The sequence below is a fragment of the Chaetodon auriga genome, chromosome 18 (genome assembly GCF_051107435.1).
Source record: "Chaetodon auriga isolate fChaAug3 chromosome 18, fChaAug3.hap1, whole genome shotgun sequence".
NCBI classification, from domain to species: domain Eukaryota; kingdom Metazoa; phylum Chordata; class Actinopteri; order Chaetodontiformes; family Chaetodontidae; genus Chaetodon; species Chaetodon auriga.
In genome coordinates, this window is record NC_135091.1 from 5,661,355 (window position 1) to 5,673,398 (window position 12,044).

At 42.6% G+C, this 12,044-nt stretch overlaps 1 protein-coding gene across 2 annotated transcripts in view; it reads left to right on the top strand.

Annotated features, from left to right (window-relative positions):
• The first annotated feature begins 1,405 nt into the window (after positions 1-1,405).
• Positions 1,406-12,044, top strand: part of sipa1l1 (signal-induced proliferation-associated 1 like 1) — a 75,018-nt gene continuing 64,379 nt past the window's right edge. The window contains exons 1-2 of one of the 2 annotated variants that reach the window (XM_076755759.1): positions 1,406-1,620; positions 10,408-10,570. The gene's annotated coding sequence lies outside the window, so the exon portion shown is untranslated. The remainder of the gene's footprint in view (positions 1,621-10,407; positions 10,571-12,044) is intronic. The other variant, XM_076755760.1, reaches the window with a different exon arrangement.

Genomic DNA, 12,044 nt, shown 5'->3' on the forward strand with positions numbered 1-12,044 from the left:
TAGTCAGTCTGATTGTACATTAAGACTTTCAAATTAAAATTTTCCTTTCAAAATCATCTGGCACATAGGAGGATCTGATGTGCTCTATATTTATGCCATGATGAAAAAGCTGTCTGTTGGGTGGCATAAACAACCACGGCAATGGAAAACAGTTTACTCTGAACAGGTTTTAATAAAGGAGCCTCACAGGCTGTGATCTTAGGGATGCTCAGATGCCATTACGGATGAACTTTTCCTTAGGTCAACAAACAAACAGTGGTGAAAATATAACGGGGAGCTGCGTGAAGCCTGATTAATTGCCTCAAACGATGCCACCTGGTTGGGTCAAAAAATCTGGGGGTGTCAAGGTAGCCTGATCATCTTTGCTCAAAACGACATTAGTTCTGCCAGCATAGCAATATCTCTGGTTTTGCTGCATCAGTTTTGATCCTGAAAAACCCCCATTGTGAGTCCAACAGTGCTATAGGCACTGCAGTGTTACATCGTTGAAGTACTCTCTTAGATGTTCTGGTACTTTATACTTGACTTGTACTCCACTACTTTTCGAGGGGTTAGGGTAGATAAAAGTAGAATTTGGCTGACCTCAACCATGTTCAGCATTAAAAATGCTGCCTAAACATTAACCCAACATGAACATGAACCCAATGGTATAAGATAATGTATAATTTTTGGTTTAATGGACCACAACTTGACTCCCATGGTTCAGTCTCTCTGCTCTCATTGGTCAGGCCACAGTGAGAAACTGTTTTGGGGGACATTCTACTGTGTGCTATATGCACAGAACCAAATGGCAGTGAAAGTCAAACATCCATCAGCATAAGTGCCATACATTTCCTGCAGAGTTGGTGGTGAGTTAATATTGAATTTATGTTCATAAGGTGGAGAGGAACTCACTCATTTCTTGTCAAACTACCGGACTGTTTAAAAGTAATATAAGGTGCTACACAGACACATAAACGTGCTTTTTTGTGCTATCACACATCCATCTTTTTGTCAGGGGACCTGGGCTTCTCTATATGTAGCTTCTCGTGGTTGCCCAGTTAATTTGTCTGCCTGGATGCAAACTTCAACAGATGATGCAATAGCAGCTTTCATCATTCACAGTCTTCATCAGCATCCATACCTGCAAACACCAGTTGCTTGAGCAGAAAAGCCATCGTTGAAAAGCACATTACATCCTGTTGCCAGAGCAACGCTTTCCCTCTCTCTCTCATCCTTTCACCAGCAATCTGCCCGTCCGCTGTTTTCTAACCACTCTCTGTCATATCGCGAGACTGCGCAGTCTGCCACTATATTGGCACGACCGCTCCGATTCGTATCGCGAGAGTAGAGCCAACAGGAGTTGATAGAGGCGGTGACCTCATCGTCGGCGCGAGGCGGAGCGAACCGCTGCAACTTTGGATGAACTTCTGATTTGAACAAACCGAGAGGCGGTCGGCGGAGTGCACGGACAGCAACAAGCTGAAAGGTGAGGAACCGTAGAGGTTTTCTGCTACGAAGTCTTCACAGCCGGCTCGTTTTACCTTCACCGGCCGCGACTGTTTTTGTTCGCCGGTAACTGATCAGCGAGAGCGGTTTTTTGTCCTCTCGAAAACGCCGACAAGGTGGACGTTAATAAAGGTGAGTGCGCTCTCTCCTCCGTCGGTCTTCCCACTGACACATAGGCGATACCAGCACCGTTAGTTTGGGTTTTGAGTGGACTTGTGTCGAGTTGTGAATGGTTTACTCGATATTTGTGCATTTCACAATTTGGTTAAACGTCCGTTTGGTTCATACACGGATTTCAGGTAACGCGTCGGACAGAAAACTACAGAAAACTACCAAGTTTGGCTAGCAGTCGGTTAACGTTACTAACAGCGCTGTGTGGTGTGTCAACTGCCTCATTTCCAAGCTAATGTCTGGTGCAATTAGCTGTGTTTTAACGGGCTCTCTCATCAGTCGTGTCGTTAGCTAAACGCCTCGTTTTTGTCTACCTTTTTATAGCCACCAGTCAGTTAACGAGAGGCGAGCCACAGTTCAGAGTTTAAACGATTCACCGTGGCTTAAAGAAACAGGAAACCAAGCAAAATGACCATCAGATAAAGGTAATTGTTGTTTGGTTAAGTCCCTGCCTGACCGCTGTGTAATTGGGATGGCTAGCTGCGGTCGCTCCTGTGGGTTTCCTGTCATCCTAGCTGCCCATCTTTTACTCAAGAACCACCGTTGGGAGGCGGTTTGTTCATGTCACAGAAATCTTGTCATACTTCTAGTGAAGCAGCTGTTTTGTCACTCAGCAGTGCACAGTCATGACTGTTGCAGTGCACCGCCGTCGTTTGAATGGGCTGTTTTGGACGTTTGCAGCGCTCCGCCACAGCTCTGGAAGGTGTGGGTTCACGTAGAAATCCTTCAGATAGCTGCGTTGGTTTTTGCAGGGAAAGTTTATGAATTGTTTCTCTTATAACCCAGCTGCCGGGTCATTCACACGTGTACAGTTGCACATCATCGGTCCTCGAGGAAAACAGTGCACACAGAGGAACTTGCATGAAAGCAGAAATCAAGTTAAAGCATAATTTCCACCGAGTGCTCTGTCAAAACCAGTCTCATTAATCAAAATGGCCGTCTGTGTAGTCTAGTCAGATTTGAGCAGTGATGTAACAATGCTACATTTAAGTGATGAAGGTGCCTTAAAGGCTTTCATCACCAACTGATTAAACGGCACAATGAGCAAACTCTACACTATGAGTGAAAGTTTTTAGGTTTAGGTTAAGATAATTAAGTTTGCAATGCATGCTTGCGCCTGAGCTCTCCGCTGCCCTGTTGACACCCTGAGAGGGATTTTTATTGTAAGTGGACCCCCTGTAGTTGCTCTGTCTTCTGTTATTGCTGCCATCTCAACCTGTGGAGTCTGTCCTCGGGCTACCAGCTTCAGCCCTGCAGGGAGCTTACATGCATACGCACAGAAACACACTGCATCCTCCTTTGACAAGTCCTAAATGGGCCCGTCAAAGAGATCTCATCTCTATTCATCGGGTGGCCGGGGTGGGTCAGATTCTCAACTTGAAACACAACAGCAGCATTAGAGATGTTTTCTGACCGAGACAGAATTTCATCTGCTTTGTCCGCTTTGCTTCGCCTGCTGTGCCAGACCCCCCCCCCCCCCTCCAAAAAAAAAAAAAACCTCTCATGTATTAGCAGTCGAACATCTCATGCCATCAGCCCTCCCTTGTCAGTGCATGTGAATGCCAAGGCTGAGCAGATCTGGAGGCTGTGCTGCATTTACATTATTAAGTAGGCTATTGAAATTGCTGTGTGTGTAGGTGGAGGCGCACATGTTCTGCAACACATGTAGCTGCAGAATTAAAGGGGAGATGGGAGAAAAGAAAAATGTCAGAGTTGCTGATGAGCAGCTAAACGATTATCAAAGGGCTTTTGGGATTTAGAGCAGCTGAAACATCTCTTTAGGTGTTCCCGGATTAAGCAGCTGGAGTTGGGTAAAAACTTGTCTCCGAAAGGGCTTCAACCCCCTCTATTGTAAGGACCTTAGGGGCTCTTATTGGGAGTTTCAAGTGAAGATCTTGCCAGGGCCTTTGTTAGTGCTTGCATGCAAAACGTTGAGGTTTAAATTTGTATCAGATGCACTGTGATCGGGATGTGGTCACTCTAATATTGTGTAGCCTAGGCATAGCTGGAACAAGCAAGGTTTTTGGCAGTGCACACAGAGAGAAATCTGGCAAATGCAAAGTCAGGAAAAAGAGGACATTTAATCTCATAGCTGGCCAGCTTGCACTTTCACCCTCTACATGCAATGCAAAACACTGACAGGAGCTGAAAATGGGGTCTTACCTGTATAAGACCTCCCACACTAGCCTCACTATGTCCCCCTCCCTTACCCATCCACTTTGTCACATCTCTGCCTCGTCCTCCTCTTCTGTCTCACTTCTGTCACTAGATCTTTACTCTCCACCTCCCACGATTCCCTCCTCCCTTCGCTCATCACTGATGGTGCCTTTTCCTCTCGTCTTGCTTCCTTCCTGTTGTGGAAAGCATGCCAGAGCTCTGACATTCTCATCATTTCTGTCCACATCCCTCACCTTATCTCTCCTTCTCTCGTTCTCCCATTCCCCCGCCCTCTCGCCTGCCTTCATTTCTCCCTTTCTCTCTGTTTCTGTTTCCCTCCCCTTCTTCTCCGTCTCTCTGCATGCTGGAGATTGGAATGTGAGTTCCTCTGTTTAAGGTCTTGGGGTGGGCTGTCTCTTGAGAAATACCAGATCAAGAAATACTCGTTAACAGTGAATAGATCACACTGCAGGGCAGAATGATTTAATAAACCTACTAGGCCTCAGTAAATCAGAGTTTTTTCTTCATAGAAGTTCTAAAGGTGGTCTTCTTGCTGAAATGCTGTGCAGATTTGTTCTGTAGCCTGAACATAACAACACCTATTTCAAGAACGTTGAATGCATCACTGCCAACTGTGCTTGCAACATGGCTGTAGGATGGTGCAGAACACTAGCTAATTAGCACTGCCCATTGTAAGCATAACTCACACTACAAACAAGATGAGGTATGTTTGTCAGGTGTGGATACGGGAGGGAAAGGTTTGTTTGATGATGGGAGGGAGAGTCTGTACCAGTGGGCCCCTTTCAAGTGGTGGCTTTCCCATGAACAAATTGAACAGGAGGATAAAAAACTGAGGGAAAACGCACACCTATCCTAGTACGGTGCTGGCTCGCAGGCAGACATCTAAAAGAAGAATGCAAAGCCGTATAATCCTATGTCTGATGCATAAATTCAACTCAATTTACATTTAATTGTCCCTGTAAATGGCTTATTATTATTTTTTTTCCAATCTAAAAGATAATTAACACCCCCAAATGGATTCTCATTTTGGCTGTGTGCATACATTTGTTTCAGCCACCTGTCATTAATGATAATACAGCCAGATGAACTTGTAACCACTCTACTAATTCAACAGACAACGGGGCATGTCTGGCTGTTTTTCTAAGATTGCAAAATCCAGGAACTATTTTTGAATATTTTATGCCTGAAGACCTAAGTGCAGCTTTGTTAGAAAGCCTAGGTCTGTGTGCTCTGACACACTTGAAGCACAAGCCAGTGTATTGTTTTCACTTAACAAACAGCCCTTGCGGTGTTTTCTCTGATATTCGAAATTGCGAATGTCTTTTGATCCATGCTCTTTTGCAGAGGATAAATCGGAAACCCTGTTGAGGCTTTCAGTCGGCTGTGTCAGGGCCTTTCAAAGCAGCCGGAGAAAGGAAGAGAGGGCACAAGAAGAAGCAGTTAATTTTAGCCATTCCACCTGAGGTGAGGGGACTTAAAAGCGACATTTTCCCAGTATCGGATCCCTTTCCCTTTCTCGATTTTCTCCTCTCTGTATGGTCAAATAACTTCTTAATTAGGACTCTAAGAGTGGATTATATTACATGAAAGCAGCGTGGATTATGAAAAAAGCTCAGATTTCAGTTGTGACAGATGAGCAAAAAATCTATACAAACATCATGAAACAACGACTAGGCAGGCTAATCCATGCAGAAGTAAACAGAAGGAACATACTGTGCAGATGGAGAGCCCTGAGAGAGAGAGAGAACAGCCTAGATTTAATGAGAACAATGCTTAAATGCTGTCAGCATTAGCGAGGAATCATAATTCTTACATTTCTACAAGCCAGAGTGGACAGTTAACACCAGACAACAATGCTAAACCTAAACTTTTACATTAAGGTGGAAAGATTGTGCTTTCCATGGGGCTATTTTGCATCAACAGTGGTCTATGCAGGATGCAGTGATCCAGTTGCTTCTTTCCTGATACAGATTCCAACTCCTCAACTCAGGGTATCTGCTGAATTGGGTATTGACAGTCAAAGTAATCCAAAAGTGTCTCATATAAAACACATGAAATACTCCTGCTCATCTATTAAAGCCCTTAATGGACAATTAACAACTCCGGGAGCCCTCAGCCCAAGCGCAGCAGGTTGATATGGCTGAACCTTTGAAGTTTACTTTTTAAACTAGGAAGAACCCAAGTTATGTTACCCTTTAACTTAATTATACGGCCTGTAAACCCAAAGCCTAGTTGAGGATTTCACCGTATATCTGTTTTTCCTTCATGTGGCCCTCTTAGGCCCCTTTCAGACCCATGCATTGATCCAGCATGAACCAGTGTTTGGTTTAACACATATTTCATTTGACCTTGTGATTCTGCTCCTGGTGAGGCATTTTATGTAGGTCTGACACGGCACAGCTTTGGATAAACACATTAAATGGTAAACACATATGATAGATGTTGGATGCGATAAAATACTTGTTATTGTATAACCTTGTTGAGACATTGGTGGCAACTTCTAGCCCTCTTAATTTGAGATCCTCATACATGCTATAAAGTGTATTTTGTTGCATCAACTTTATATATATATATAAACCCCACTTTTCCTACACTATCGCTGTGTTTAAAGCCCAGTATTTTCATACAAAGTGAGAGTTATTCTGATCTGTTATAAATAGTTGGTAGAGATGGGAGTGCTACCGCGTCATTGCAGCTGTCTGGCTTGAAAAGTGAAGTGCAGGTGGTACATGTGTTCATTAAGCTGCATCAAAAATGGGTTTGTGTGTGAAATGGATGACTTTCTCAGGATGTCCTCAACTCTTCCTCTCTTTGACTCCGTGATGACATCGCAGGAACGCGACTGTGCACGAGAACTGTAAATCTTATCCCCAAACATGTATGGGAGCATTGCCGAAATTCCCACCAACTGCCTTGCCATCTGTTTCCAAGCAGACAGAGCTCTCAAATTTCTGTCTTGCTGGATGACTAAAATGATGTCGCCACTGCCGGCTGCCTGGGCTGGTATTAGTGACAGAAGTGCTTTTCTGACCCTGTTGGATTTGTTAATTGCTGCTGTTTCTCTTGTGCCATTTTGAGAAAATTAGTGTGAATGTGTGAAGCTGCAACCTGAAATTTATGCAAGCTATTTGTTTAAATTACATAGCTATTCAGACACTCAAGATGTGAACTGATTGTTGTCAGTCTGGAGCCAGATTGAATTTCCTCTAGAGTTTGAGGTTATTATCTGAAGTTGAATTCATATTTGGTAACTTGAGCTTAATCTCCATCCTGGAATTAATTACATGCTTGTTGCAAATTCTTAAGACAGGCTTAGTATGATAGTTTCTAAATATTTGAATGTGTCTGATGCCCGTACCTTTATTCAAATGTCAACAGGTAAATTCCTGTGCAATTTGTGTGACTTAACGTCTTGAGAGTAGCTCAGCCTTTTGTGTTTGGTTTTGGATTTTTCAAAACTGAGGGCACGGGTGAATCTTAGACAGCATCTCTCCTTTGTTGGTTGAAGTCTCAGTAGTTAATCTTAGTGAAATATAGACAGTTTAAAGGACAACATAAACTAAAACCCAACCACCTGTTTAGCTGAAAGAAACAACATAAGCAGCGTTTATCCCCTCTTTGAGTGAAGCTGTTTGGAACGGTTATGAACGCTTTTGTCATGACACATTGTCAGAACTTGTTCGTACAACATTTTGTCTTTTTTAGTACAACCTCATCCTCAGTAAGCACTTTGTGTGCTTACTCCTGTTTTTGAGTTGCAGATAGGCTCAGTATTCATATGTAAAGAAACTTGCCTTGACTCATGCATTGTGCAAAACTTCAGTTAACAAGTAAAATACAAAAATCTGCATTCCAAGACTTAGAGCTGGATGGACTCCTGACATGTTTTGTGTGTTACCCTGGCTAACAGCAAGAAAAAGGAAATAAAAGACTTTAGAAGGAGATTTTTTTAAGACTTGTTAGGATCCGGATGTGTTACCCACATTGAATCGATCATGACATATTGTTTTGTGCAGTATGGACCATTTAACCTGACTGAAGCACCAGCCCAAAAGACAGTGAACATATTGTGACAGAACACGATGCACCATCAGTTCTAATGCACAAGTAATCCTCTACCCCAAACATGCTTTAGTCATTCTGGATTGCTCATCGTGGTTTGACACAAGCTAGGCTGTACCCACAGCTCTACACAGAAAAACCACCTCATTAGTGTTAACTTCAGTGTCTTTTGAGGACTAGTTAACGCTTTAACCCAGGTTTTTGACTGAGTACGAGCCAGCACATGACTCAGGGCCCACAGGAAAACCCACAAACTTGTTGTGTCCTTTGTGATTGGTCTCATTATCGTGTTAAACATTAAAAATTCCTTTAGCACCAAATTCACTTGTCCCAGAGGTCTGATGAAGTAAGAGTTAATCCATTTTTTTCTCCATGGTGGCTTTTTACTTCCACTCTTCTACAGTAAACCGAGCCGTCCCCACCAAAACAAAGCACTTGCATCGAAGATGTAATTGCGACATGTGCGACGTGCCATCAGTTGCCTTGAAACCAGATTTCACTAAACTGCATTCCTCTCCTGACGGACGCTTGCTCAGGGGGCGCAGTTTGACACAGTAGCTGAGCACTGTGTTAATTGTAGGCTATTGAAAGTGAAAGCTTTGAAATGGGCCCTAATTAAAACATAATGTATGAATTTCATGTCACGTTCAGAGACTGCACAGATTGTTTCATTAGGGCTGCACTTTGAGAAACCCTGCCTTAACCAGATGTGCTGTGGATGAATTAACATTTCAACATCACATCTTGAGGATGGTTATCAATGAACAGCCAGTGTTTGGCCATGGTTAAAGGACAAGGAAAACTAAAAAAGCATCAGTCTTAACAGCTGACAGCAACACTCAGTATAAATTCAAACTGCTAAAACCATAGCAGCAGTGTGAAATAGTCCACTGCATCACCTGCAGAATCCAAACCCACCTAGCCTGATTGTTAAAATTGGGGCCCGGAACAAAATCAAACAATCACTATCTCAGTTAAACAGTAATGCTGTCCACTGAGCAAAGCTTTAGCCAGATAGGCGTGCATTTTTACTTTCAAGACACTGAGGGAAGAATAATACTGATACGAGATCAAAGATAATAAGAAATGTTATGCAGTTTGGCAAAGGACATTATATCAAGAGATTAAAGCACTTTCATTGTGTGAGGTTTTACCTTAGGAGGCTCTGTAATTGGAAGTTTAAGCCATTAGAGTCCCATTCAGACATGATTTGTTTCTCACAGAGATGAGTGGTGATTTTATTCCTATAAAAAGCACACTAGATTTTTCTCCCTCTGTCCCTGTGCTAAGTCGAGCATGCTTGTTGGTCCATCTTTTTATGATTGGTGGGCCTTGAACTCAAATAATTGAAGTCAACATTGTGTCCTTCGCTGTATTTTTGAGTATTTCTGTACTACCTCAACCACTACCTCAGTGTCCTTCCAGTGTAGCGTGCAGTGACCAAACAAATGAGTAAAGAAGCTCTGCTTGGAGAGGCAGACCCTGCAGGTTCATCCAGTAGGCTTGTTGTCATTTCGGCTGCTTTGCCTGCACACTGGTGACAGTTTTGGCTGGGGGCATTATGTTTTCAGGAATCATACATGTCAATGTAATGATAGCTTAAATCAAACCCTCTGGTTTACATCACCCATTGGTTTGTGAATTACTGCTTTGAAGCCTTGAGTTTTGGCATCAGTCTTTTTCTTTCGGAGCCACAAAACTACAAGGTGCTAATTATAGTTAGCATTATATCTGTGCTGTACGCTGTGTTCATAGCTATATGCTGGAAGGCAAATCACATCAGCAAGCCTGCTGGTGATGCACTTCAGGTTACACAGACACAGTTTATTGTGAATCACCGACTATAATTTAGCACTGGCTAACATGCTGTCCAGAACAATCCAGTTACCAAGGAGCGTGGCTAACTTTTACCACCCATATCCCTCTGGAACATTCGACCCAGCCTCATGGGACTGTGTTGGCATCCAAGCATTCTGATGTCATGAGAGTCCACTCAGTTTGATGCCCGAATTACTCATGGTCAATTGTATTACATAATGCACACAGTTCAGTTTGGGAAAAGAACATTCCTTCTTTCTGCATGAACTGTAGCTTCTGACTTTGTTTATGATTCATGAATACCACAAATCTGTGTATGTTATTGTTTTGCAGTTTTGCTTTTTTAACCTGTGATATCTCTCCTTTTGTGGGTCCAAGCAGGCCAGAGACTAATCTGCATTGCTGTCTTCATATCAATGAAAATGTAGGCGAGTGCGCCAAAAATAAGATCATCCTCTTGAATTACTGATTAATATATTCATGCAGGATTAGTATGATCAGGCAACCTCACAGCTTCCTGAAAGAAAGACGGAAAATTCATTCAGGAGGTTTTACTTTTCATTCAGTTAATAGGTTCTGACAAATTTGTGTCTGATGTTTGTGTCAGGTTGTGTTAGTTTGTAAAAGATGCTAAGGGCCAAATATGCAATTTCCTTAACAGGCTCTTGCTTTTCTCATACGCTGCTGTAGGGAAACCTCCTCTGACAACAGTCACACAAGTAGGGGAAACGGAGGCAGCGGATTAAAGGAAGTCATATCCTGGTCATTGTTCATCACTGCTGGATGGAGTCGCCTCTCTGAACGAAAGGAAACGGTTACTACTTCAAGTTGGGGAAGCTGTCATCTGTTTGCAGTAAGTTTTCCATTTTGATCAAATGCAATCTGCACTACACACAGCGTATAGAACTCAAAACAGGCAGCTGCTTCAAAGCTTGTTTAATGTGATGAAAGCGATATAAAGAAGGATGTTGTGTCGTCTGTGTCATGCCACACATTGCAGATCTACCACGCCGTGAGGTGGTTCAGAGAGAAAAATCTGGCTTCAAAGTCACCAGGCTTTTGAGTCTTTTCCCATCCTTGAAATTGATTCATTAAGTGTGCTGTAATTGACAGCCTCTGTGATTTCACTGTCAGTTTGAGTTCTTTTCCTTGCCTGTAATAGCCCACTGAGCCTCAAAAAAACCAAACCAATAATCTTGTGGCCATGTTGATGTTTCTGGTAATGTGGCTGCTTGGGAGGGGTTATGTTGAGATACTGGAACACACATTTCAGGCACATATGTGGTTTAATACTCATAATGCTTTAAGATGTCAGTCATGAAAAGGGGATCTGTCAGATGCTTATAATAAGTGGAGAGTTTTTAAAGAAAGACCTAGCTTTAAAAAAAAAACTTTTATCAAAATTCTGTTGGTACTATTTAAAATACAGAACTGACAACTATGTTTACCATAGGTGATCTGACCAGGGTGTACTGTTGAAACCCTGAAAACTTTGAAATAAAAACATATTATCATTTAGAAAGATTTTAACACTGAAAAACGGACAAAGCTGAGCTGCAGGACTGTGAATGTGGTTTGCTCACATTTGATTGACAGCATATGTAAGATAAATCTATGTGCTGTGTGTTCTATGCCAGGATAGATTTTGCTTTTAATTTACCCCAGCATGCACTGAATATTTTGGTAAAGGTTCCAGCCTCCTATGAGCTTGCACAGAGCAAGCAGAAAATGGATAGACAGATTTGTCTTGCCTGAGCTCGGCCATTGTTAACTTGTGAAAAGTGATTGTTGTACTGGTCGTCTACCAGGTACTTTCCTGTTTGAGGGTGGGTGGTGCTTTCATGTCTGTGTGTATAAGGTTTTTGAAGCAATATCAAGTTCGGTACAAAGCGGCGTAAAGCAGAACAGGATGAATCTGGATTAAAGACTGCTGTAAGTTGCATTTGGTAAACAATCCAGGAAAAATGAAGCTATATGCATATTCAGTGCATTTCCATTGATGTGATTTCATCAACAGGAGTTGAATAAGGCTCCAGCACTCGCTCATTGTGCCAAAGAAAAAAGAGTTCTGGTGGATCCTCGTAATGAAAGACATCTTGCTTTAGTTTGAGGGTTCCAGGGAGGTCCTAGATTGTGCCAGGGAAGGTAAACACATAAATCCATCTAGATGTACTGAAAACCACAGCAGCTGTTGGCTGAACCCTCAACAGTCTTCCTGCTTTGCAGATCTACGCACTGACACAAAGCCAGAGATAATGCTGATAGTAGTGAATTCCTCATTGACATTTTGTAGGAACCGGATACAGTCCTTATATAGTAGCAGTTAT